Source organism: Acomys minous (assembly GCF_964271855.1).
Source record: "Acomys minous genome assembly, chromosome: 20".
NCBI classification, from domain to species: domain Eukaryota; kingdom Metazoa; phylum Chordata; class Mammalia; order Rodentia; family Muridae; genus Acomys; species Acomys minous.
In genome coordinates this window covers 2,131,765-2,158,788 of record NC_140502.1, presented here as the reverse complement: position 1 = coordinate 2,158,788, position 27,024 = coordinate 2,131,765, and the positions used below count along the sequence as shown (strand labels likewise).

Below are 27,024 nucleotides of genomic sequence, written 5' to 3'. Positions count from 1 at the left end.
TTCACCTCCTCCCTCCCGTGATTGGAGCCCTCCTGAATAGTCCAATGTGCCATTTTTATTGGCGGGCTTCTTCTCTGCCAGCAGATGCCACGCAGCAAACCCTAAATCTCAGTTTGGGTTCTCTGTCCCTCAGCAATGGAGCATTAACAGGCCCTAGAGTCACTGACTGTAGGAGCAGCTAGGCCCCCAAAGGAGCCTCGCCCTCATTCCAACCTCAGCTTTTCATAGGTTGGGGAACATCAACAGTTCAGATGCCGAAGTTCTAAAGCGACCAGAGAGGATTACCTCACCACCATATTTTGCCATCTGGGTGCCCGTGGGGATGACGCCAGTCTTTATCCACCTTTGCCGTCCCTACTCTGGACACTAAGGAACAGATAGTGAACATGTGTTCGGAAGGACCAGCCAGCATCCAAAAGATGCTCCTAGGGACCTGGGGCCCTGAGCTAAGCCTGCGTGGAACCTGGGCAGAGAGCACCACTGTGTCAGAGCGCATCTCTGAATCCTCAGCTTTCCAAGAGCAGGCGGCCCAGGCTGCTGCAGAGTGTCATTCCAAACCGCTGCCTGCTACCCGACTTGAAGCAAGTCAGGGCCATGGGAGTTCTTGGAAAGAGTCGGAAGTAATTGATGTTCTGTCCCTGGGCCAAAGCGGCCGAGGCAGGACAAGCTGGCCTCAGGCCCGGCCTGGGACTCACAAAAACCTGGGCCAGCCCCAACCTCTCCATACTTAAGCAATCCACAATTCATTTTAGGCCTCACCTCCGCCATTCAGCAAGTATTGGTCATAAACCTTCTAACGTACCTGCCTTATGGGCCAAGGACCATCTTGGGGAAGGGATGGGAAAGTATCTACAAGGAGTATGTTCAAGGTTAAAGAGATATAGTGTGTGTGTGTGTGTGTGTGTGTGTGTGTGTGTGTGTGTTAGTCTACACTCACATGTAGTCATGTACCCGGGAACACAGGCACACACATCAAGTATGACTGTTGAGAGTCAGGCAGGGGTTCCTTAATGGTAGCACGCCAGCAACTCACACAGCTACACACCGTGGGAAACCAAGGGTCATTTATCCTACTATTAAAGGATTGGATCCAGCCACGGCTGTAGGCGCTCACAGGACTGGAGGAGGTGGGCTGCCTGCGACAGCTCTACTGTTTCCCCCTAGCCATCCAGGGAACAAATAAATGCATAAAGAATGCCTTCCTGTAGGGATCTCACTGGTTCCTCATAGGCCACATAGCAACTGTCTGACTGTGACCTGCCCCCCTACCCCCTCGCCCATGGCCAGGTCCTGATAAGCAGGGGAGTCATGCACTTGAACAGCCACTTTCCAGGGATCATTTTAGCCCATGTGCTCGCTCCATCCTCTATTAGCAGCAGCCTCACTAGCAACTCAGAATTTCCCAATGCAGGAGCTGGGGGCCCACACCAAGAAGTCACCAACTAACAGAGGACAGGCCACGACCCAGGCCTTCAGGCGACTAAGCAGCCTGACCTGAGTACCACAGCCAGCAGCGCTCTCACGTGGGTACAGCAAAGCAAGTTAACCAGCAGAAGATGGAGCACATAAGGGCCTTACCCTTCACTACCACAAGCATGCACACAAGCAAAATAACTGTTCAACACTGAAAATAGCTTGCTGTTGACCTACAGACTGTGGCCCCACCCCTGAGCTTATGGAGATGTGAGTTACTAAGCATTGGTTGACCGATGGACGGAATCAATGAGTACAAATTACCTAAGTCTAGCAAAGGCAGGCAACTGTCCCCATTGGAGATGGACGTTTTCAGTTACAGGGACTATCATAACATTCTAAGTGGTCCTGACCTACCCTGGGTCACGGTGAGGGGCACCTATGACATTGAGCCTCATGCTCGATACCGATGAAGAATCCAACTGATATGCGAGTTTCATCGAAGCTCCTGACATTTCTCACCTTGGTCTTGGAAAGTTTGGGCTCCACCCCTGAAGACAGGCAGGGGTCTGGTGAAGGCTTCAGAAAGCCATGAGCTCTGCAAGCCCAATATTCATGAGGAAGGGCTCGTTGGCTCGTAACACCTGCCACTGAGCGCAGACGACCAAACGGCCTCCTCAGCCCATCACTGGGGGGACCACGAGCCACTCCACTGCCTTTGGTAGGGCTATTTCCATTTTTGCATTCCTCCCTTTAAAACTATTTCCTGTGGTATCAGTGACAAAGGCCTCGCTTAACTCTTCCAAGAGGCTATAATTGTATCTTTCCCTCAAAATGAAATTTAAAACTATCAGGACGCCAGAAATGCCAGGAGCCATAAGTTTAAATAAGTTTTACACAAAAATACAGTCCCCAATTTGCAAGCCCTGGGTGGGAGGGGGAGGAGGAAGAAACTTTGTGAATAATCTCAAGAATATAGAGCTCGCCAGTAAGATGCACAGAGGAGCATTATCCAAAAAGAATGGTAGGAGATAAAAACGACTTTCAGAATAACCGTTTCAAGTGGATTTTTTTTGAAAACTTGAATATCGTCGTCTAGCTGAGCACAACTAAATATCCCATATTTTATCAAAGCGGGTAAAAGTGTCGCCTTAGACAGGTTGAAGGAATCCTGCACCTGAGCTGCTGAGCACAATTGGGATATGTTCCCCTTAAGGGCATAAGAGGGTCGAAAACAACTGAGTTGTCTGTTCAATAGGGTCACACAGCCTACAGTTCTGGTTGTGGGGAGACACCCATCTCCTCAAAACTCAAATGACCCCTGGCTCCTTCCTGTAACCCACCTTGCTTTCTTCTACATAAGTTAAGCAATAATTAGACAAGCTCACCTAGAACACCGTAGCTTATTAAATACAATTTTCCCAATTGTTGATGCCTAACTCCTTAGCTAAGGTTGCTCTAAGCATCGCATACTCCTGAAATACAGAACACCAGACTACTGAACCTTTTCGGGGTCATTAAACAGCTGTAAACATTATTACAAAAATAAACCAGAGATTTCATGCTTACATTTTGGCCTAGAGCTTGCTGTGCTAAGCAAGTACATTTTTTTTTTCAGCTCTTACAATCAACGCTGGTGACATTTGGGCATCCAAACAAATTACATCACAGACATTACTGAGGTGGGCAGGATACTGAGTGGTTTATTTGCCAGATGATTAATAGATAAACAAGAGGGCAGCATGGGTGACCTGTTCCATTTTTGACTGATGTGCAGGCAATGCTTTGAGACAGGGCCAGAAACAGTTAAAAAAAAAAAAGCTTACTGAATATATCAATGAAAGCATGATATTCAAATCAGTCTATGGGTGTTGGAAATCATGTAATGGCGGAAACTAAGTTCAAGCTGAGACTCGAACTTCCAAAGTTCCTCAGAGCAAGGCCTTTCTTGCCTCAAATGGTGAATGGAACTTGGCTGAACTGGCAACAGGAGGCAGCAGCCATGTTGGTGGACACGTGAGAAGACACAGATGAGGTAAAAAGAATAAAAAGTGTTCTTTCCTTGGAGACTAGGTGGCTCTAAAATTCTCAATGAAAGAGAGGTCTTCCTGCCATGTTGATTTTTTGAGTCCTGGGTTGAGGCCAGAACTAGAGACAGGCAAGGGATGCATCCGATGAGACAGGAGAAGAGCCCAAAGGATTCAGGATAGAGAACACATGTGAGCTGGGGTCCAATTTTTTGTGTCTTATACCGCAGCCTGCTTATACCACGCAAAGCTGGAGACAGAAATAAATGCTAGGGATGGAACTGGAGCACCATCAAGGTTGTTATGACCAGGGACTGTCTGGCAGGCCAAGTAAGCTATCAGGAGAAGAGCAATAGCCATCACATCATCATAACTGCCCTATGTGTCATCACTACCATCTTCTGCATCATCACCGTTAGGCTTGAATATGAAGTGTCAAGCACAAGCTTACACGCTGGAGGTTTGCTCCCCACTAGTGGTCCTGTTTGGGGAGGCAGTAGAAAATTTAGAAAGTAGGACCCAACTGGAGTAAATAGGCCACTGTTAGCATGACTTTGAAGATCATGCCTGGCCCCCAGTCCTTTACTCACTCTTTCTGCGTCATGCCTTTCATGAGCTGAATAGCAGCTTCTTCTACGTCTTGATGCTGCTATGAGGTCATGCTCAAGTGCACAGGGCCAAGAGGCATAGGGGGAAAAACACTCTTGAAATAGGACTCAGATCTTTACTGTTGTTAAGTTGTGCTCTTTGTTGTTGTTGGTTTGGGTTATAGAGATGAGAAAGCTAATGGATGAGATTACACTCATTGCCACTGAGATGGTCACCACCATCACTGCCATCGTCAGCATCCTTGCTGCCTACACTACAACAGTTTTTTCATTTTCATAATCTCCTTTCTAAGGACAGGCATGCCAACACTATTGAGCATATCACAATTATCGGATTGTGTCAGCCTTACACAACTCTACACCGTAGGCACCTACACCACTGCAATAGTGAAAAATAGGGAAACTGAGGCTCCAAAGATTAAACTTCCACAAAAAACCTACATCTGGGAAGCCTGGCTGCAGAGTCAAAGCAAAGACAAGTGGGTGGGCTACTTTTAATGTTCACATCACCACGCATGCCTGTTGCACTGCAATGCTTGGCAAGCCAATTCCTTCACTCAGACAACGCAAGAGAGAAAGGAAACCACAGGCACAAGCAAGAAACACTCACGTGGCATGGAAATAGGCAGAAAGGCATTTCCTGGGGACTGGTGGTGTTGAGGCAGAGGTGGCAGGCACCATAAATAAAAAGCTTGTCTGTCACTTACTCATTGGATACCAGAGGCTGGCACAAACGTCAAACAACACAAACTACAAAAGTTGTTTTACACTCTAGTGGTTTCTTACTATTTACAAAGGTTGACACATCATCTTCCAGTCTAATTTTCTGAGTCGAGAAGGCTGTTCCCTCAGTGAAGAAATATGCCACCCGAAGAGCCACTGATGAGAATCCAGTTATATGTTCCCTAACTGGTGACGTGTGTACGTGCCCAGGCCTCGGTTTACAAAGCTGACTGATAATAACTGTCTTGTTGACATCCTAGGATTCCGAGATGACAAACAAACGAACAAACAAAATGTGGTATGACATTTAAATGACTGACAGCCCTAGGTGTGCAAGAACCCCACCCAGATGCTGACCACATTTAGCCCGCTTGGTTTTAGATCCAGGACGCATACTGTGTCAGTTGACCTTTGTTGCTGTGTCCAACACAGCTGACAAACAACTTAAGAAGGATTTCGGTTTAGTTCAGGGGTTCAGAAGGTGCAGTCCACAGTTGCTCAGCCGCAGGTACTCAAGGTCAACTTCATGGCCACAGGTATATGTAGTATAGGAGAGCTATTCATCTTGGGGCAGACAGAAAACAGAGGGAGGAAGGCTACAGGCATAATATACCCCTAAGGATGCAGCCCAGTAACTTAACTTTTCCTGGTTAGTTCCTAATTCCCAAAGTTTCCTCCAAAGAACCTCCAAAATGTCACCACTGCCTGAGACGCAAAGTGATGTAAAGTCAGAATTCGATCATGGAGAGGGCCTCCCGGGCATGAGTGAGAAGAGGCTGAAAAAGCAGAGGTGGGACATCTTTCCAACCCTCTTACAGTCCACCCTGACCTCTCCATAGCTGTCAGACTAAATCTATCCCACGCTCTACGCTGCCTTTCCAGGAAGCCTTCCTGGCTTGCTCCCAGGATGCAGTTGGTCACGCCTTCCTCAGGACTAGTCAGCCATTGGAGGCATGTGGTCCTTCTTCCTCTGTTGGATCTCAGAGTGGACATCCCATCCTAACCAAGCATTCTGATGCTTCAAAAGGACCCAGGCCCAGGAAAACATCCCTCAGCTGAATTCTTAGCTCCATGCCCAAGAGGGGATGGTGGCCAGAGCATCAAAGAACTGAACAACAGAAACCAGTCCCAGAGACACAGGGCTATGATACCAATGTTCTCGAGGCTGTGGCAGGAGGATCACCAGTTCAGACCATTCCCGGGCTATAGAGTGAATCCAACGGCAATCTGGAGCACTGAGTGAATCCATGACTCAAAATAAAATGTGAAAGACAAAGGGGCTGGGAATGTGGCTCGAAGGTCAGCAGACTTATTTGCTTACCATGTACAAGCCTCTAAGTTTAATCCACAGCACAAGAAGGAATAAAAAGAAGGTGGGGGGCAGGAGCCTGGGAGCAGCAGCCCCAGCCCCGCATCTGCCGAAATCCAGTCCCCGAAGCCTTGCCTTGGGCCTGTCTCTTCAATGAGATAATCTAGGAAGGAAATTGCCCCCTTGTTCTCTGAAATTGATGTTATCTCAGTGAGCTCATGTCCGTTGTAGAAATCAGAAAGGGAAGCAAGGAGGAGAGGGGAAAGGAGAAAAGGGGGAAAGACAAGACAGTAGGGAAGACTGGAAGGGAGCGGAGCAGAGGGCAGTGGAGGAGGAGGAGGAAAAGGAGGGGGAGGAGGGGGAGGAGGAGGGGGAGGAGGGGGAGGAGGAAGGAGAAGGGGAGAAGGGGGAAGGGAGGAGGGGGAGGAGGGGGAAGGGAGGAGGGGGAGGAGGGGGAGGGGAGAAGGGGGAAGGGAGGAGGAGGGGGAGGAGGGGAGGAGGAAGAGGAAGAGAAGAAGGGGAAGGTAGGCGGGAGAGGAGGAAAGGGAAAGGGAGAAGGAGGAAGGGAGGAGGAGGAAGGGGAGGAGGGGGAGGGGGAGGAAGGAGAGGAGGAGGGGGGAGAAGCATGGAGGGGAAGAAGGGATAGAGAAGAGAGAAGCCCAGCCTCCACATGCCTTTAAGGAAAGGCTTCCCTTTGCTGTGGCGATAGTGTGAACCGGGAGAAGACAGCAGCAGTTGTCAGAAGTGTATTGATTGTTCCCCTCTCGCTGGCTTTCTCAGCTCCCCTTTTAAACAGAGCTGGTCCTGGCAGGAAGTTAGCTATTTAATCCCCTACCCTGCTCTGCCTGTGGCCTTGGAGGGGAGCATCCTCCTCCACTCACAGCCAGCGCTCTGGGGGAACAAGGTGGCTGGCAGGTCCAGGCAGCGCGAGACACCTCTTGCCCCAAGGGCTTCTGGGAGCCGGACCCTTCTCCCCACACCCTTCACCCTGGATTAAAGCCAGTTGCATCTGACCAGCCTGGAATAGAATCCCAGGCTGGCTGATTTTTTTTCGTTTGACCAAGGCCTCAAATTGGATTCTGCCTCAAACTAAGTATGATGGAAACTGCCTGTTGTGGTGACCATAGGAAGGCCTGGCTCTGTAGAGGTTGGTCCAGTCGGATTTGGTCACATGGTGCTTACAAAAGACAAGAGCTCAGATGTGCACCATCTCTTAATCCCCTGTAGTTGTTGCTGAATGTAGCACGTGTGCATGTATCCTAACACCCCCCCCCAAACAACATGCAAATGACCAAAGTCCTTCTTGGCCACTGGGTGTCTAGGACAACATCCATCTTTGGCTACTGCCACCCAGTGGACCACCAGGCTGATCGGACATGTCCTTTGTTGGGCTGATGGGAGACTGAATGAGGTCACTGATGGGAAAGTTCCCGAAAAGGGAGTGTGGCGCAGAGCAGGTGCACTGCAAAGACTACAGCTGCTGACATCCTTGGCATCTTCCAGCGTCTCCTCCTCTTCTCCCTCTCTTCATCTTCCTCCTCTGTTATACCCTCTGCACCCCAACACTGCAGGGCTTTGATGTCCTTAAACTCACCGTCATCCCTTCTCTGAGCCACACACACACATCCAGGGAACTCTAACAGTCACAAGCATATGTGGTTGCCGAGGGGTTAACGTGCTTAACTCCCTTATTTTTAAAAAAGTGTTTTCAACTCATGAGAAAAAGTCAAACACCTCCATTTGAGACCCAGACAAAAGCTACAGGGCCAGGCAATTCACAGGAGACATGGAATCTGGCTAATGACCATAAAAATGTCACTTCAGACTAGAAAGCAAAAAGGCTCCAAACAATGGCCACTTGCGCTTACCATCATCATACTGAGGACCACACTCAGGCTCTAACTTCCCCTCACAGAGTCACACTCACACCCAGGGTAGATGTGGGGAGGAGAGGACATGGCTGCTGCGGATGTGGGCTGAGGACCCAAGATGCCATCTTTCCTAAGACTCAAGGAAAACATACAGGAACCATAATACTTCTTCTAAAATCAGAACCTGGGAGTCGATAATTAAGGTCATACCAAGGAAGACAGACTAGCAAGGTGGGCATTCTAGAAAGTTCTCCCAAGCATATGGCAGCATCAGAGAGGTAGCAAAGGAAGTCCTAACATCAGAAGACAGGGCCTTGGATTTCCTACTTTTTTCCCCCCAGAGAAACCAGTGAGAAAGCATATGGCAGTCTTTCCCAGGAGAATACCCTTCTGGGGCTCACGCTGCTGCAGAACACCCAGAACCTCTGCCCGCCCCAAATATCATTGTTTTCCCAACATCCATGGGATGTCTTGCTTTAATTTTGATAGACAAAGATAAAATCTCAACACTTTTCCTGACGTACACCTAAGTGGAGTCATGTCAAAGACTTTAAGAAAACAGACACTCCTGTCACCAGCCAGTTCCTCTTCCCATCCGTCCTCCCCACGTTCTTTTCTGCCTAGGGATCATGTCATGAATGGTAGCTGTGTGCGCCCCTTTCCTCAGAGATAATCCCCGGAGGAGTGATGCTTAGACAATAAAGGCAGAGCTGGAGTCGTCACAGAGACTATCTCGATCCTAGTCAGTCTAAACGCCTTTTACACATAAGCAATCTGAGGTCAGAAGCTGTGGTAACATGTGTAAGATTGTACAGTAAGTTTAGTAGCCATGTATATGTGTCACACTTCCATTGGCTGATTCCTAAGCACTCAGAAATACAGAAGATGCTAAGTCAGTGAAGAGACACAGTGGAAAGATGAGTTGATGTGTGAATGGATGAGTGAGTGTCGGTATGAATGGGTAGATAGGTGGAAAGATGACAAAGGAAAAGGAGAGTGGATGGATGATGGATGGGTGGGTGGATGGATGATGGATAGATGGTGGATGGATAGATGGGTGGATGGATGATGAATGGATGGATGGATGGATGAGTGATGGATGGGTGGATGATGGATGATGGATGGGTGATGGATGCATGGATGGATGCATTGATGGATGGATGCATGGATGGATGGATGATGGATGGATGGATGGGTGATGGATGGATGGATGGGTGGATGGATGCATGGATGGATGGATGGATGGATGGATGGATGGGTGGATGGATGGATGGGTGGATTGATGGGTGGATGATGGATGGATGGATGGGTGATGGATGGATGAATGGGTGATGGATGGATGGATGCATGGATGGATGGATGATGGATGCAGGGATGGATGGATGATGGATGGATGGATGATGAATGGATAGATGGAAGGATGGATGGATGGCGATTTGGGTTGGTAGGTGGATGGACAGATGAATAGGAAAGCAGATGATGAGTGAGTGGATGGATGGATGGGTGGGTGGATGCGTGATGGATAGATGTGGATGGATAGATGGGTAGATGGATGGATGGGTGGATGATGGATGAATGGATGGATGCATGGATGGATTGATGCATGGATGGATGTGTGGATGAATGGATGGGTGGATGGATGGAGATTTGGGTTGGTAGGTGGATGGACAGATGAATAGGAGAATAGAAGAGTGAGTGAGTGGATGGATGGATGGATGGGTGGATGGATGGATGGATGGGTGGATGGATGATGGATGGATGGTGGAAGGACAGAAGGATGGGTAGGAGGATGCATGAGCAGATGGAAGCAAGAAGCCTTGCTGTAACACAGGGAGGTGGATGTGCTTTCCAACCACAGATTCCTACTGAATGAGTCTAGCTGCTATGAAAGATAAGTCCATAGCATGCCTTTCTCCACCAGACTCCAAGCTCATCAGCTTCCTGTTTCTCAGAATTCACCCTCCACCTGGGCAACATTCAGACCCTTGGTCCGATGATGTTGTGTGTGTAGTAACTCACAGGGTTTATGAAATGGGGGAAAAGTAGTATACCTTCTCCTGCATGCCTGGGCCACAGAAGGCACAACCCACAACAGGAGTCACGAATACATGGCTGAGGAGGCTGAAGAGATGGTTCCGCATTTATGTGTGCTTGCTGCTCTTCTAGAGGACCAGACTTCAGTTCCCAGCACCCACATTAGGCTGCTCATAATCACCTGTAACTCCAGCTCAGGGGATGCGAGGCCTCCTTCGACCCCCACAAGCGCTGCACTTGCATGCAAATGCTCATACAGAGACATATCATTTTTTTTCCCGCTTTTGTATTTTGAGACAGGGTTTCTCTGTGTGGCCTTGGCTGTCCTGTGACTCGCTCTGTAGACCAGGCTGGCCTCGAACTCACAGAGATCCGCCTGTGCCTCTGCCTTCTGAGTGCTGGGATTAAAGGCGTGCGCCACCACCGCCTGGCTTGAGGAGACACATAAGTTTAAGCTTAAATTGCTCACCACACTGGGCTGCCCCCTTGCCATTAGCCACGGGATCTGACACCCCACAGCAAGGCGTTCCTTGCAGGGTTTCACTTCAAGGAAGCGTGATGCTGGTGCCCGCCGGTGTCCAACAGGCCCCTGGAGTTTGGATGTAACGCTCTCCCTGATCGCTGCATGTCAACCCTTCCTATCCCATCATCGTCTAAGGAAACTTCTTCAGATCCCTGGCCAGATGCCACCACCAAGAGATGTCCCCTGGCTTCCGTAGACCCAAAAGATGATCCCATGCTCTCTGAGAACTCCACATGCTGAGCAGGCTCCTTTGCTCATACATGTATAGAGGCAGGTAAATGTGTTGCGTCCCCCCCCCCCCGCTTGTTGCTTACGTATAGGTGACACGGGTACCTCTTGCTCCTCCGGCCACCATGCACTACAGGGAATGGGTCCTTGTCCTCTTTTCCGTACGGAAAAGTCAATAAAGGAGGGAGGTGCACTCAGAGGGCTGCAGCCTATCCAGTGCCCGGCTCTAAGTTCAGGCTGTGCGGTAGAGAATAGGAACAGGTGGCGTGGAACACATAGAAAATTAACAGGAGGATCAGCACGAGCTGCAGCCAGGCCCCATGGCTTGGCAGCTGTATTCTCACACCACCATCATGTATTCCCCGCAAGCAGGAGCAACCCCGGGGGCTCAGCAATAGCTACTGGCCTATAGGCAGCCCCCTGGCCTGGAGAACATGCCCTCACGCGTCTTATTCCAGAAGCCAGCTTGGCCCAGCGGGAAGCCTGTGATGTCTGCATCTGGGTCCGTGTCACTGCTCTTCCACCTGCCCAGGTGTCCCATCACCTCTCTGTCCCACTCCCCTCCGTAGCTGTTGCAGCTGCAAGCTTTGCCTTTGCTGAAGCCACAGGAGAGTGCCCTACCCTCATAGGTCCTTGGAGGCCGGAGACAGGCTGAGAAGATCATATGGAGGTTGTCACTTCCCCACTGGCTGGAACCTGGTACGTTCAATCTCTGACCTATGACATCAGTTTACCCCGAACATCCTGGACTCCATAGGTCCTCGTGACCAGCAGTGATAGAGAAAAGAGGCTGGCTGAGCTCTTGCTCTCTCATTCACTCATTTAACCAGGCACAAAACAGCCACTACCTCATTTTCTCCCTCTTCCATTAACCATAAACTCTGTGACGGTCACGACAACATCTCCCCTGCTGCCCGTCCAAGTACTGGAAACCACCCTGAATATGTTTCCTTGCTTTAATGACTTATTGTCAAATATTTAGAATGTTAATGGAAAATACGTAGACCATAGGGGGGTGGGGGTGGGGAGAGACTGCATGAAAAGACGGATGGGTGAGTGGGTGGATGAATAAACGAGATTCTATGTCAATAAATGGGAGAAAGCATGGATGCGTGTACGCACACATGGATGAGCAGGCGGGTGCTGGAATAGAGCAACGCGTGGATATAAACGGTTAAAAATACGCCCGGATGGGTGGGCGGATGGGTGTGTGCGGTGGGTGGATGGAGGGATGGTTGGGTAGATGTGTGGTAAGCAGATGACAGGAGACAGTGAGGGGACGAAGATGAAGGGATGGATGTGTGAACGAATATACGTGTGGGTAGATGTTTGGCTGAGGAGGGGAAGGATGGATGGATGGATGGATGGATGGACAGGTGAGGAGATGGTGGATTGGTGAACGAATGGTTGGACAGGTGTGTGGATGAACAGGCAGAGAGGGATACCGGAGCTGGGACAGAGGGATGCATGGAGAGAGAGCAGATGGAGAGATACGTGGGCCGGGAAGATGAGAGGACAGAAAAGGGATGAAGCATTTGATGGATAGATGGGTTAAGAGATGGGTGGGTGGGCAGTGGGGTAGTGGATGGGCAGGTACCTGATGCTACAGTGCTGCAAAGACCACAGAAACCAAGCATCCTCTAGAGGGGATCCAAGAAAGAGAAAAAGCCAGTCACCCTCTGCGGGGGGGGGGGGGGACAGGGGGGGCACACTGGGGAGAGAATCCAGGGGTAGGTAAGCGGTGAGCTCAGCAGCCATAATAATCTAGCTGGGACGTCTAAGAGCCTTTCCTCAGGCAGCTGGCTTACTAGGTCTGTGAGCCATGGCCCCTTCTGGGGAACACAGGTGCTCTTCTGAGGAGAACACAGCTCTGGGGTGCTCCTGGGGGCACTTTAATGAGGTTCAAATCCATTCTAAGCTTTGGACTCCATAATCTCCCCCTCAGCATCCTGAGTTCCGAACCTCTCTAGTAGCTCAGAGTCCCCCCTATGTGTTCCCAGACAATAAAGACACTAAGAGTAATAAGTAGTCTCCAAGAGGATTTGAGGCCCATGCTGTCCTTCACGGGCCTCACACACCACCTTCCCAGCACTTTCTGCCATGGAGTGAAACTGCAATAAACCAACAGCGCATTTTTTTTTGCAGCATTTTGTACCCCTGCTAATATTTTTTTAATTAATTCACTATTTTTTACTTTAATGCATTTAAAGGGAAACTATATCATTACCCTAAATGGAACTTTGTATCACTTGCTCTAAATTAGAGGTAATTATAAAAATAAATAAAATGAGAACAATGTTATTAAATCCTGGCAGAATTCTGCTGCCTGCAGCCGGTGCTGGCCCGGGGCCTGTGCTGTTCTTCCACAGAGGCCAGGAAGGCAAAAGGGGGTGGGTGGCGCGTGGGCACTCTAGGAGCTACAAGGAGCACCCTGCACAGGGATCTCAGGGAGGGCAACGGGGACGGACCTCTCACCCTGGGACGCAAGGAGCCCCCTGTATCTCCCAAAGCCACCTTGGGCACCACCCATGGCTGCTTTTTCCATGGCCAGTCTTCCGCCACTTAAAAACTATGTGGTTGAGTCGGGCGTGGTGGTACACGCCTTTAATCCCAGCACTTGGGAGACAGAGGCAGGCGGATCGCTGTGAGTTCGAGGCCAGCCTGGTCTACAAAGGGAGTCCAGGATAGTCAAGGCTACACAGAGAGACCTTGTCTCAAAAAACAAACAAACAAAAAACCCTATGTGGTTAAGCTTCACTGCCAAGTTCACAAGGTTAAGCATCAACTGGGAGGGAGACTGCCGGGGCATACCTCTGGGCATGTCTGTGAAGGCAGAGGATCGACTGAATGAACTAAAAACACACCCTGCATGGAGGTGGCACCAGCCCACACGTGGACCGCAAAGAGAACAAAGAGAAAGCCTGGCTGGCTAGGCATCTATTTCCCCTTCTCTCAGAAGCGAAGAGAAACCCCAAGCACGCACTTCCGCTTCCGGGATGCTCAGCCTGACTGCGTCGGCCCAAAGGATCCAGGACTGAAACATCTGAAACCGTGAGCCAAATAAATCCTTCTTCCCTTAAGGCGGTCCTCTTGGGTGTTTTTACAAAGCGCCAAGAAAAGTAACTAATTGCAGAAGTCCTCATGCGCCGAGTCCTCGGGTCGCCACAGGTTAGGGGCCCTTTAAGAAGCTTCAAGTAAATGGGGAATTGATTAACCTTTCCTCCACATTGAAGGGAGAAATTAATTGGAAGATACACGGAACTCTTCCCTGGCTCCTGGGCTCGCCGTGTTTCTGATCTATCTTCCTTCCGAAGCCCGAACTGGGTGGGCGATTTGCCCCTTTTCTGCCCTAATATAAATGCCGCCCGGTGAGTCGCCCCCACCAACAACACCCCAGCAGTTCTGAGCAGGCATCCCGCAACGCTGCTGCTGCTGCTGCGATTTGTTCTTTCAAGACAGGAATGCTTCAAGTATCAGTGAAATCTTTATAAGAACAACTAAATAGATGGGATTTAGCTCACAATGAACGGCGGGTTTTTTTTTTCCCCTCAAAAGCTGAAAAACGGAGAGTTTAGATGTGTGGGGTCTTTTTGTAGATTTTTGTTGTTGTTGTTTTTGCTTTTTTTTTTTTTTTAAAGATTTTGTTTTTCCCTGATATTGCCTGAGCGATGCTTCTGACGCTGGAGATTATCGGCTCGCCAGCCGGGCTTGTTGTAATTAACACGCAAGCAGCGGCTCCAGTGCCTAGTAATATATTTTTCTAAGACTTTGATGATGCTAAGAGATTTTTGAGTCCCACGTTGCGGACTTTGAAGCAACCGCATTGGATAGAGACACCTTAGATGAAATTGAAAATAACGCGAGTTTAATATGGCTCCCCTGGAGCTTTCTAGAAAGAATGGGTTAAAGGTAACCGCGTGCTGTGCCGTGCTGTGCTGTGGATCAGGGTGGGGGGGGGGAGGGGGGGTAAAAGTTGGTCTTGGAGGCTGTGACATGCAGAAGAGCTCTGATTGGTCCTTTTTTCAGCAGAGTTCTGGCCCTTGAGTATCTTCTTTGGTCTCAAACATAAATGGCTTCCTTAAAGGATTTAATTAATTCTTAAATGTGCATAGGACCCGTGAGCACCAACATTAAGTTGTTAAATGCGTTAAGTCAGATTCTGTTCTCAGCCACGCGCAGCAGTTCCCAGTGACATCCCTGGGAGTGTCAGGCGCAAGCGGATCCCACAGTTGCCAAGCACCCTGGATGCCCAGATACCCATCATGCCTTCATCTGCTGCTAGGGAGCATCAGGCTTGTGACTCCTCTTGGAGAGAGGCCACATCCCAGGCCCGGCCCCTCCTCCAGTCCCCAGAAGGCATGGCCGATGAGCGCTTTTGTCGATCTTCTCTACCCTGCTCTCTGTCTCCTCCACTGAGCTCTCCAGGCTGCTGATGGCTTCTCCGTGCCTGGCAGGGACGCCGTGGAGAAGGGGACGTGTTGGGAGAACTGCGTGGATGGGGTGAACTGCAGTGAAAGGGGCCTCACGCAGAAGCCTCCCCCAGATGTGCGCACATCAGGAGGCCACGCTCCATCGATGGCGCTGGGTCACTGCCTACTCTCGGACCCAGGCCAAGCCTCCCACCTCCCTGCCTACTTACACGCCCTGTGCTCAGCCTGTTCAAGGCCAAGTTTATTTTATGTTATCTGCCTTATGTGGAGTCTAATTTGAAACAGCAGCAACCGTGTTTGTCCATTGTAAAACTCTGTGTGTGTGTGTGTGTATGTGTGTGTGTGTGTGCGTGTGCGTGTGCGTGTGCGTGTGTGTGTGTGTGTGTGTGTACACCCACGTGTGCATGCGCTTGTAATGACCCATCTTGCCGCTCGTAACTCCCAAGCGACAGTCTTTGGTGGGGGTAACGAACTGTCGGGGTCTCACTATGTAGTCTAGGCTGTTCTAGAACTAGCTCTGTAGCCCAGCTAGCTGTAAACTAGTGATCCCTTGCCTCAACTTCCCAAGGGTTGGAACTACAGGCATGTACCGCCACGTCTGGGTGACAGTCTCGTATGATCCGTACTAGGAGGAGTGAAAATCGGTACAGCTTTTCTGAACAGCCTTCGGAGATATGTATTAAAAGCCTCAAATGTATTTATAACTCATGACTCAGTTTTCCAGTCCTAGAACGAACCTACGATGCTATCAGAGGAAGACAAAACTGACAGGAAATGCCATTAATAGCAGAAAGGGGAAAATATATAGATTGCCCAAAATGCTCCAAAAATGGATGAGTGGCTATATTAATGCTGCTGTGGAGTACTGAGGTTAAAAATCAGACTTTTCAGCAAATGTTTTGGTGGAAGGGAAAATGGTGCCATTTTAAATGAAACATAAGCTTTGATTATAGCTTGATCCCATGTGTGATGAACATGCATGCGCGTGCGTGTGTGCATGCTCAGAGGCGCCTGCACGCACACACACACACTCACACACCAATGAAAGGAAATACTCTAAATATCGACAAAATAATATTTTTGGGTGGTGGGATGAAACCTATTCTAAATGCTATTGTGTGTATCTCTAAGTATTTCATAGGTGTACATTATTTCTCTAATCCTAAGGGAGGAAAAAAAAACCTTCGTTTTTGGAGAGAAAAACAGACTGCAAGAAAATGTACCTTCATTCAATAAAAAACATTTTTAACACTTTGTAATTTTTAAAAAATATGAGGGGTTTAAGCTGACCATATGCTTAATTTGGACTCAAGTAAGAGTAATAGGCATTAATACCGGAACCAAACAATAGTCATTGTATTGCTGAGTGTGTTTTAATTGCATAATTTCAGTTAACACGGGGATCCTGGATTGACAGTTTTGTGAGGGCTTAAACTTCCGGCTTGGCCCGCTGTTGGGAACTTTTCCAACCTTTGCTGCCCTCCAGAGTTTCCAGCCTTTGCATGTCCCTAGCCCTGGTGTCTGGTGCACAGGTGTACATAAGCGTTCCCTAAAATGCCGATGAAACGAATCAGGGGGCTCATTAAGGAAGCAGAGACAAACTTAACGTGTTTTCTCTCCTGGGATTCTGGCTGTTTTGCACAGCAGGCCCCGGAAAACTAAAGCATTCTGGTAAGTTCACCCACTGTTCACTCACTGACCAACCCCTTAGACCCAATAAAATGAGGGACATCAAGTCAGTTCTTGTCCTGTAAGTTCACCCCTGAGCCTAGGAGGAGAAGAAAGTGCTGTGCCCGAGCAGGTCAGGGGAGCTGCCTCCACTTCAGGAGGGGACGCCTCCTGCTTCATAAACACCATAAGTGATGACATAATGTTCAGAAATCGATTTTAGGAAAGCCAGTGGGCAAAGTCCACATGATCCTTCTGCAGACAATTATCAACAAAAGGTCTCAAGCAAAAGTGTATTTTGTGCCTGATCCTTAGGCGAAATGTTTGGTAAAGCAAAAGTAAGATCATCATCATCATCATCATCATCATCATCATCATCATCATCATCACCATCATCACCACCATCATCATCAGCATCATCACCATCATCACCACCATCATCATCACCATCACCACCATCATCACCATCACCACCATCAGCATCATCAGCATCATCACCATCACCACCACCATCATCATCACCACCACCATCATCATCACCATCACCACCATCATCATCACCATCACCACCATCATCATCACCATCACCATCATCATCACCATTATCATCATCACCACCATCATCGTCATCATCATCATAATGTAAATGATCGATACTTTTCTAAAGGTACGTTTGACCAACTAGAAACCTCCCAGTCACCTTTTTCTTCCCCTTTGCTGATAGCATTGGGTGGAATCTTAAGAATAGTATTTCAGGCCGGGCAGTGGTGGCATACGCCTTTAATCCCAGCACTTGGGAGGCAGAGGCAGGTGGATCTGTGCTCAAGGCCAGCCTGGTCTACAAAGTGAGTCCAGGACAACCAAGGCTACCTAGAGAAACCCTGTCTTAAAAACCCAAAAAAAGAAAGAAAGAAAGAAAGAAGGAAGGAAAGAAAGAAAGAAAGAAAGAAAGAATAGTATTTAAGTTTCTCTCTCCTCCTGCTCAGCAAGATGTTTAGGGGAAAAAGGTGCTCTACCCCCCACCCCCCCCACCCCCCGACCCCCGCCATCATGAAGAAACAGGAGGCCAAAACAGGGTAGCTAATCCTTTGTTTGAGAAGAGGCCCAAGAACGTCAGTGCCCGGCAGGATATTCAGTCCCAAAGCGATCTTACACTCGCTTCGTTAAATGGCCTTGCTACATCAGGTGGAGGCAAAGGGCCATCTTCTACAAGCAGCTCACCCAGGCCCTGGACCAGCAAACAGCCACCTGGTTGCTTAAGCTTGCCCACAAGACCAGGCCAGCGACAAAGCAGAAGCTAAGGCTACTGGCTGAGAAGAAAGCTGCTGGGAAAGGGGGCGTCCAGACTAAGAGACCACCCGCCCTTCGAGCAGGGGTCAATACAGTGGACAAGAAGGCTCAGCTGGTGGTGACTGCCCACAACGTAGACCCCACTGAGCTGGTGGTCTTCCTACCTGTCCTGTGTCAAAAGATGAGGGTCCCCTACTGCACCATCAAGGGAAAGGCCAGGCTGGGGTGCCTGGTCCACAGGAAGACTTGCATCACTGTTGCCTTCACACAGGTTAACTCGGAAGACAAGGGTACCAGGGCTAAGCTGGTGGAAGTTATCAGGACTAATTACAAAGACAGATATGATGAGATCGGCTGCCACTGGTGAGGCCACATCCTGGGTCCTAAATCTGTGGTTGGCATTGCCAAGCTGGAAAAGATGAAGGCTAAAGAACTCGCCACTAAACTGGGTTCAACGTACACTGCTAAGTTTTATGTACATAAATATAATTACAAATTTAAAAGAAAGAATAGTATTTTAAATTATGTTGATGGTTTTTATTTTGGTGGAAATGTCCTTAGCATTTTCCCATATGAGTCTTGGGTTTTTTTGTTTTTTGTTTTTTGAGATGGAGCTTTCACTGATCGTACTTATGCATCACCAAGCATCTGCCTCCCCCTAATCTCTGGAAATAACACCAGAGATGATTTTCCTCCACGCAGGATAATTACTTAATGGCATTAATGAATGAGAAACGGAGTCATCAGTATGCCAGAATTTTTGAGATATTCGTGGAAGATGAAAAATTGTTGAGAGGGGGCTTTTATAGAAATATAAATATAAATATAGATATATAAATAAGTATAAATATAAATATAGAGAAAATAACAGCCTCCAAAACACTCAGGGTAAAGAACTTGAAAGAATCTAATGGACCTCCCATATGAGATGCCTTGGTGGTATAAGAGAAGCCTCCAAGACCAATCACCAAAATTCTGCACATGAAAGACACAAACGTCAAGCCTGAAAAATGCTGCAGAGTGAGGACTGGGATGAGAAGAAGTGGGGAGGCCCCATACTCATTTTCAAGACTGTTGGTGAGGCAGGCTGCCTTATAGTAAGCAACGTAAAAGTGAGCCTGGCCATCCAGGAACCCTCTGCGAGTAGACCCGGTGGCATGGGGAAGACTAACAAAGTGGCACATGTATAGAGTCACAGAGAAAATGTGTGCCAACTGCCTGTTCTAAGATAGTAACCTTGCCTTCGTAAATGCAAGTGACAGCCCCAACCCAACCCTACTACCAAACACACGGAAAAGAATCAAGCCGAACTCCAAAACAAAGCAAAAATAGTTCAGAGGTCAATTTAACTAATTCTAGCTGTGATCTTCACGCCGATTAAAAGAGCAGTGGACCCACTGAGAGAAAAGAACAGAGGGGTTGAAGAGATCAACTGTAAAGTGTATGCCATGCGCGCATGAGGACCTAAGGTGGACACACACACACACACACACCCCAGAACCACGTTAAAAAATCTGTACCTTGTAACACAGTGCTAGGGGAGTGGAGGCAGGAGGATGCCTGGAGTACATTGACAACTGAGCCCGGCAGGTGGGGGATGCACAGGTCCAGTGGGACACTCCGTCTCTAAGAAAACCAGGTGGATGCCCATCTGAGGCCACTGACATTTGCAGGAATGCACACTCCTAGACATGAGAGGACGCGAGGGTAAAGGCGCATACTCATGCACACAAGTGTGTGTGTGCATGCGCATGCGCATATATATACACACACATACACACACATGCGCACAAATGCGCACACATGCACACACATACATACACACACAGACACACACGTGGACAAATGCGCACACACATACACACACGCACATATACACAAATACGCATACATGCACACACACATGCACACACACATACATGCACACACATACACACATATGCACACATGCACACACATGCGCACACACACACATGCACACGTATACACACACAAGAATAAAACAGAAGAGGATAAAGAAATGAAAACCATACAAATTTAAATTGTGATTGCATTTTTAAGCCCTATCAGAGATCTGAAAAATGAAATAGGTGTGAACCAAGACAAAATGTTGTCACAGAAGACAATACGGGGACTAGAACCAAAAGAATGAAATGGAAAAAGAAGGGGGAAAAAAGAGTTATGAAAGAACATTCCAGAAGGTCAGCCCCAGCGGTCTGATATATAAGTTCCCCAAAACCAGAGTGATGATAGAAAGAGAAAGTGCCTTTAGACAGGAGAAAGTGAAAAGTAAAACGCTGCTGAGATTCATCTCCTGTCTGAGGTGCACACTATGGTTAGTCTCTGATAATGAAATTAAAACAATATATATGAAATACATGCCACGGTGAGGTGACAAGAATGTGAAAGTCAGCAGGAACAAACAGGCAGTGACCTTGGTGTCAACAGGTGGAAATCTTCCCTAGAAGAAAGAGAGGTTCAGATGCTGCATAGTGTTCCATGCCTGCCCAGGAGACAGGTGCGATGGCTCACTGAGTAAACGTGCTTGCTGCCAAGCCTGAAGACTTGAGTTCGATCCAAGGGACCTCTGACCTCCACATGCACACACACATATTCACACACGTGCACACACATACACACATGCACACACACATATATACACACATGCACACACATATACACACATACACACACATGCACACACATACACACATACGCGCACGCACACACATACACACACACACATGTACGTAAATAAATATAAAACAAAAAGTGAAAAAAATATGTCCAGGTCCCCTAGCATAAATATAAAGGCTGAAAACTTAAGAATTAATTAAGATAGATAATAAAGTGAATTTAGGCATTGCAATAATATTATATAAAATATAATTCAAAACAAAAACACTGAAGAGGTTAAAAGAATTTTTTCATTGAAGGGATATAATTTATGTATTTTTACCCTACATGAAACACTCACAACCACACACTTGTATGTGCCTAATAGCAACCCTTGAAAACATATCATGTAAAACCTGAAATCACATCATGCAAACTCCGCAAGGATACAGGAAACACCACATGATCCTCAGGTATTTATAAGAAAATCAGAGTTTAGATTTTCTGAATAACAATACAGTATCAGAATCCAACAGGAAATCTGAGTTCTTTACAAATAGTTCAGTGAAACACTTCAGCAATATTACATGTATTTTTGCATGCCATCCATGCAAAAAAAATTTTTAAGCCTTAATAAGTTTCCAAGCACTGAAATTATATCCACCGCACAGTGAAACTAAAAGTAAAGATAAAGAAATGGCAAATAAAGGCTGGAGAGATGGCTCAGAGGTTAAGAGCACTGTCTGCTCTTCCAAAGGTCATGAGTTCAATTCCCAGCAACCACACGGTGGCTCACAACCATCTATAATGTGATCTAATGTCCTCTTCTGAGCCTGCAGGTGTACATGTGGGCAGAATACTGTATAAATAATAAATAAATAAATCTAGAAAGAAAGAAAGAAAGAAAGAAAGAGAGAGAGAGAGAAAGAAAGAAAATGGCAAATAAGACGTCTAGGGTGTAGTGAAGGTTGTCATGAGACTTCATTGCCTGACCGTGGGGAGCAGAGAGTGAAAAGGATGGAGAAGTCATGGAGATAGCTCTCAACTCATGAAGGCATGAACGACAGTAAAACGGAGGGAAATAGGAGAAAGGGATCGACGATGGTGGTGACAACAGTGAAAGCTAAGCAAATAAAATGCTCACTTTCTCTTAAGAAAGAAAAGAATGAAAGAAAGAAAGCCGGGGGGCCTGGAGAGATGGCTCAGCGGGTTAAGAGCACTGTCTGCTCTTCCAGAGGTCCTGAGTTCAATTCCCAGCAACCACGTGGTGGCACACAGCCATCTATAATGTGATCTGATGCATACTGTATACATAATAAATAAATCTTTAAAGAAAAAAAAAAGAAAAAGAAAAAGAAAGAAAGCCGACTTCAATGCACACCTGGGAATGATGACACATATATGTAAGCCAGGCACTCCAGAGGCTGAGGCAGGGGGATCGTGCGCTCTGAGGAGAGCCAATCAGAAAAGGGAGGAAACAGAGAGAGAGAGATGGAAAGGAGAGAGAAGAGAGGTGGGCAGAGGGAAACAGGAAGACAAAACTAAAAGTTGCTCGTTCCTTTGGACACAGGGCAGATGACACCTCCTGTTCTGCAGTGTGCATCCTGGTGTCCTTTTCTGCGAATGTTGTCAGGAAGTTGTTTTGATGTTGTCATTGGGCTTTTTAAACAAACAAACAAACAAACAGACAAGCAAAAAAAAAAACCCACAAAAATGTTTTGGCCTCTTTTGGTGGGGTGGGGGTGAGCTAAAGCCGTAGGGAAACAAATGTGATGTATGTGTCCAGTATGGAAGATTTTGTTTTTGTTTTGCAAGAAGAATTGAACTATTTTTGATAACAAGAGTTAATGGTGAAAAAATGCTTTAAAAAAATTTTTTAAAAAGGTGTTTGTTCTGAAAAGGCCAAAAAGGAGAAAAAGACCCTAAATTCATCAGTGTGGAAAAGAGTAGAGTGAAAATAGAAATAAATAACAAGATTGAAGCAGAAGCCCGTGGTATAAACTGAGACAGAAAAAAGACCTTTGAGGTATCACAGAAGAGCCTCACTCTGCTAAAATTGAGTATCTGTGCTTAAAGGAATGATTGCCTCTCTGTGTGTGTGTGTGTGTGTGTGTGTGTGTGTGTGTGTGTGTGTTGGGGGGGGCGGGTATGACTCAGTGAGGAGTGAGATAATCTAAATAAAACAATACCCAGAGGAGAGCTGACGGGACAAGTTATGGTCACACAGGACCACAGGGCCACACAGGAGGGTGTATAAAGTATCCCAGGGTGCAAGGAAAGTTAAGGACTTCCGGTTCCCCTTCTGAGGATCTGATAGTGCCTCTCCTTACTCATCCAAGAAAAGAAGAGAAAGTGAAGGTGGAGGCAGGGTGTAGAAGAAAAAAGGTGGGGGGCAGAGAGGAAGTGGGGAGGAAGGAGGAGGGAAGGGGGCCAGGAGAGTTACTACATCTGGGCAAGGTGGTGCACAGCTACAATCCCAGGGTTTGAGACGACAGAGTGGGGTTGCAAGCTGAAGGCCAGCCTTGGCTACATGAGGAGAGAGATTGACCCTCAGGAGAGAAAGAAGGAAAAAGGAAAAGAAAAAAAGCTACTGCGACAAGTACAGTGACTTCCTGAAGAATCTGTAAGGCATTGTCTCAGCAATCAACATCTAAGTCAACACACTAAGTCACTAGTAGTGCAAGTCCTACCCATCGAAGAAACGGGGTTTGCCCAGTAACTCAGGATTCACCAGGCAACAGCAATCACTGATGCCCAAAGCACAGGAGAAAGCTCAGTGCCCCTTCCTGGCTTTTTTTTTTTTAAAAAAAGGTAAAAAGCCCCATCCAAGGGAGCAACAGCACACTGTACCTTGAAAGTCCCATTCAGTGCACAATGTGAACAGGAAAAAAAAAAAAGAAGAAAATAGGATTATTGACAAAGAAACAAATGTTTTACTAGGAACTGATGCCAAAGAAAGAATCAAATCATTTCACGGGACTGTTTTCTTACACATCAAAACCCAAGTGTAAGTCATTTGGTGAAATGTTAAGCATACAGTACGGTGAGGGTTAAGCTGTGTGACGCACAGATGTAAAGTCCAGTGGATGGGATGCAGCTAAGACCTGAGCGGACGGAAAAAGATGTACCATGTTCATGGACAGAGAGATGACCCGGTTAACAGGTGCGCTCTTACTATCCTGGTTGTCAGCATCTATCATTCATCTAGAAAAACGTAGCAATGGCCTGCGCATTTCCAGGAAACAGAGTAAATTGCTCACGATAGCTCAGGCTTAAGAGCACCAGCAGCTCTTGCTGAGCTCCTGGGCTGAATCCTCAGCACCCACACGGCGACTCACAACTGCCGGTAATTCCAGTTCCGGGGATCCGACGCTCTCTTCTGACTTTGGGCCACCAGCACGCGCGTGGTGCGCGCACATAAATGCCCACATTTTCCTGCCCTGCATTTCCGGGGGCAGAAGCCTCACAAACACAAACTAAAATAAATCTAAAAGAAAAAGAAAATGGAGGCAATTTCTAGAAGAAGAAGAAGAAGAAGAAGAAGAAGAAGAAGAAGAAGAAGAAGAAGGAGAAGGAGAAAAAGAAGGAGAAGGAGAAGGAGAAGGAGAAAAAGAAGGAGAAGAAGAAAAAGAAAAAGGAGAAAGAGAAGAAGGAGGAGGAGGAGAAGAAGAAGGAGAAGAAGGAGATTGCTATGCACAACTACATGAAAATACAATAAAACAATCATGGCCAAAACAAGGAGGTAGAACACAGGGGAAAATGAAGCAAGTGAGCAGACACAGCGTGGAGCACTCAAAGAATGCGGTGGGGGGAGGGGGGGTCAGAAACAGCAGGGACACACCGAGGCCACAGGTGATCCGCTGAGGAAAACAGTTTCACACGAGGCACTGCATATGAAATCTCTTCACATAAAAGCAATATTAAAGCAACGAAGCTGGACAGAAGGCTCAGCAAGCTGAGAACTCGCAGCTCCTTCCAGAGGGCCCTGAGTTCGGTTCCCAGCGCTCACAGTAGGCAGCTCCAACTTAAGGGGATCTCACACTCTGCAGGACCGTGCACTGGTGGGCACACATCCACACATAGCCGCATAGAGGCATAATTAAAACTATAAACCCCAGAATTAAAATAAAAATACAAACTAAAGTAAAACTAAGAAGTCATTGATGTCACGCGCGAGAATTTTTTTCCATATTTGTTTTTTTTTTTTTAAGCTAAAATGCCACTTAACAAAAAAGACCGACAGCACAAAAAATATTTTGAAAGTTTTTGCCACATAAATGCACAGAGTGGATATTAATATATAAAGAGTGTCTTTATATCATTAAGGCCAAGAACAAGCAATCTAGTTAAAACGCACACAAAGGAAGACATTTTTTGAAGGAAGCCGTACAAAGGATTATAAATGGAAGTATATTGTCATGAAAATGCCAAGGGGAATTCAAAGAAAATAAAAAAAAAAGGGGGGTTGGTGCGTCGCGTTGCCAAAGACTGAAGAGAATTCTTTGCACACTGTTGGCAGACGCACGGGAGACTAACCCCTCCCACACACCATCTGCAGAAATGTCAGCCTATTGCCCCCCACATGCCTTAAGGCTATTCTGTAATATCCAAAAAAAAAAAAATTTAACTGTCTGTGCCCTCCAACCTACCACTGTCTTTTGTAGGAATCCCTCCCCCCATACAATATCTTCTCTGTTCTGCACAGCAGGCATTTCCTAACAGGAAAAAAAAAGAGGCTGGGAAAATGAATCGATCACTGATCTGTAGAGAAATGTCTAAGTCATTACGTCATATTCATATTGTGAGATTCTTCTCATGCTGGTGGTGGTGGCCGTAGGGCTTTTTTTATTTTATTTAGTTAATTTTATTTTTTTCGTGACAGGGGTTTCCCTGTGTTATAGTACTTGGCTGTCCTGGACTCGCTTTGTAGACCAGGCTGGCCTCGAACTCACAGTGATCTGCCTGCCTCTGCCTCCCGAGTGCTGGGATTAAAGGCGTGCGTCACCACACCCAGCTTATTTTACTCATTTTTTAAAAGAGAAGTAGAGCTCTATATGATTCGTGGGGGATGGGTTGCACATGCGTGTCTGTGTATGTGGGAATGTGCGTGTCGAGGGAGAGGGGTCTGCACATGTCATGAGCATGTCAACTCAGACACTGTACATCTTTGTTGTTTTTACTACAAAGTCTCTTCCTGGTGTAGAACCTACCAAGTAGGCTAGGACGGCTGATCAGTGAGCCCCGAGGATTACAGGTAACTATACACCAGCACATCTGACATTTTTTAAAATCTGGGTTCTGGAAATTGAGCTTTTAGCTTTTATTTGGGTTTGTTTGTTTGGTTGCATGCTTGCTTGCTTGTTTCTCAGTGTAGACTTGCCTGTCCTGAACTCACTCTGTAAACCAGGCTGGACTCGAACTCACAGAGATCCACCTGCCTCTGCCTCCCTGGGTGTTGGGTTTAAAGACGTGGCCACCATGCCCAGCTTATGCTTTTATTTGTAAGGCAACCTCCTTACCATCTGAGCTATCTCACTAGTTAGATCTTTTTTTAAAAAAATGTGTGTGTGTGTGTGTGTGTATTTGCATGCATGTATGAACAGGTGCACATGTGTGCATATTCCTGAAAGCCAGAGAATTATCTCAGATGCCATCCTCAGAAGTGCCTTTTACCATCTTACAGAGAGGATAGGATATCTCAATGGCCTGGAGCTCACCAACTACATTAGACAGGCTGGCCAGTGAGCTCCTGAGGAGAGTCCCCTCTCTCCTGGGATCACACGCACATGCCACTATTCCTGCCATCTTTATACAGGTTCTAGGTGTTGGACTCAGATCTTCCTGCTAACTAGCTTTCAGAGCTTTACTGACTGCGCTGTCACCACAGCCCCAGATCTCCATATTCTGAAGTCGACAAATGCCATGGCCGGTCAGCGTAGACAGGACCTCAAAAACCCACCATAAAAACCAACCATGCTTCACGGTTGTATGAATTCAAGCAAACACAGTTCAACAGCAGTCATGTCTGCTGCGCATGGCATGGAACCGGGATGCGTATAAGAAGTAGAAACGAGAATTGTGCTTTTCAGTCTATATTTCTGCTGTTTGAGTTTTTAAAAAAAATTAATAATAAAAACAGAGTTTCATTGTGTAGACCTGGCTGGCCTGGAACTCACTAGGTAGACAAGGTTGACATCAAACTCAGAGAGATCCACCTGCCTTGGCTTCCCAGGTGCTGGGATTAAAGATGTACATCACTGTGTCTGGCTTGTGATATGATTGTT

General features: G+C 47.2%; 1 protein-coding gene across 10 annotated transcripts in view; it reads right to left on the bottom strand.

The window, feature by feature from the left end:
- The window catches only part of ZNF536 (zinc finger protein 536), a 478,014-nt gene that overhangs the window by 265,047 nt on the left and 185,943 nt on the right, over positions 1-27,024 (bottom strand). The window contains exon 1 of one of the 10 annotated variants that reach the window (XM_084770787.1): positions 1,738-2,449. The exons of the other annotated variants lie outside the window; for them this stretch is intronic. The gene's annotated coding sequence lies outside the window, so the exon portion shown is untranslated. Of the gene's footprint in view, positions 1-1,737; positions 2,450-27,024 lie in introns of those variants that run through there. 10 annotated transcript variants of the gene reach the window in all.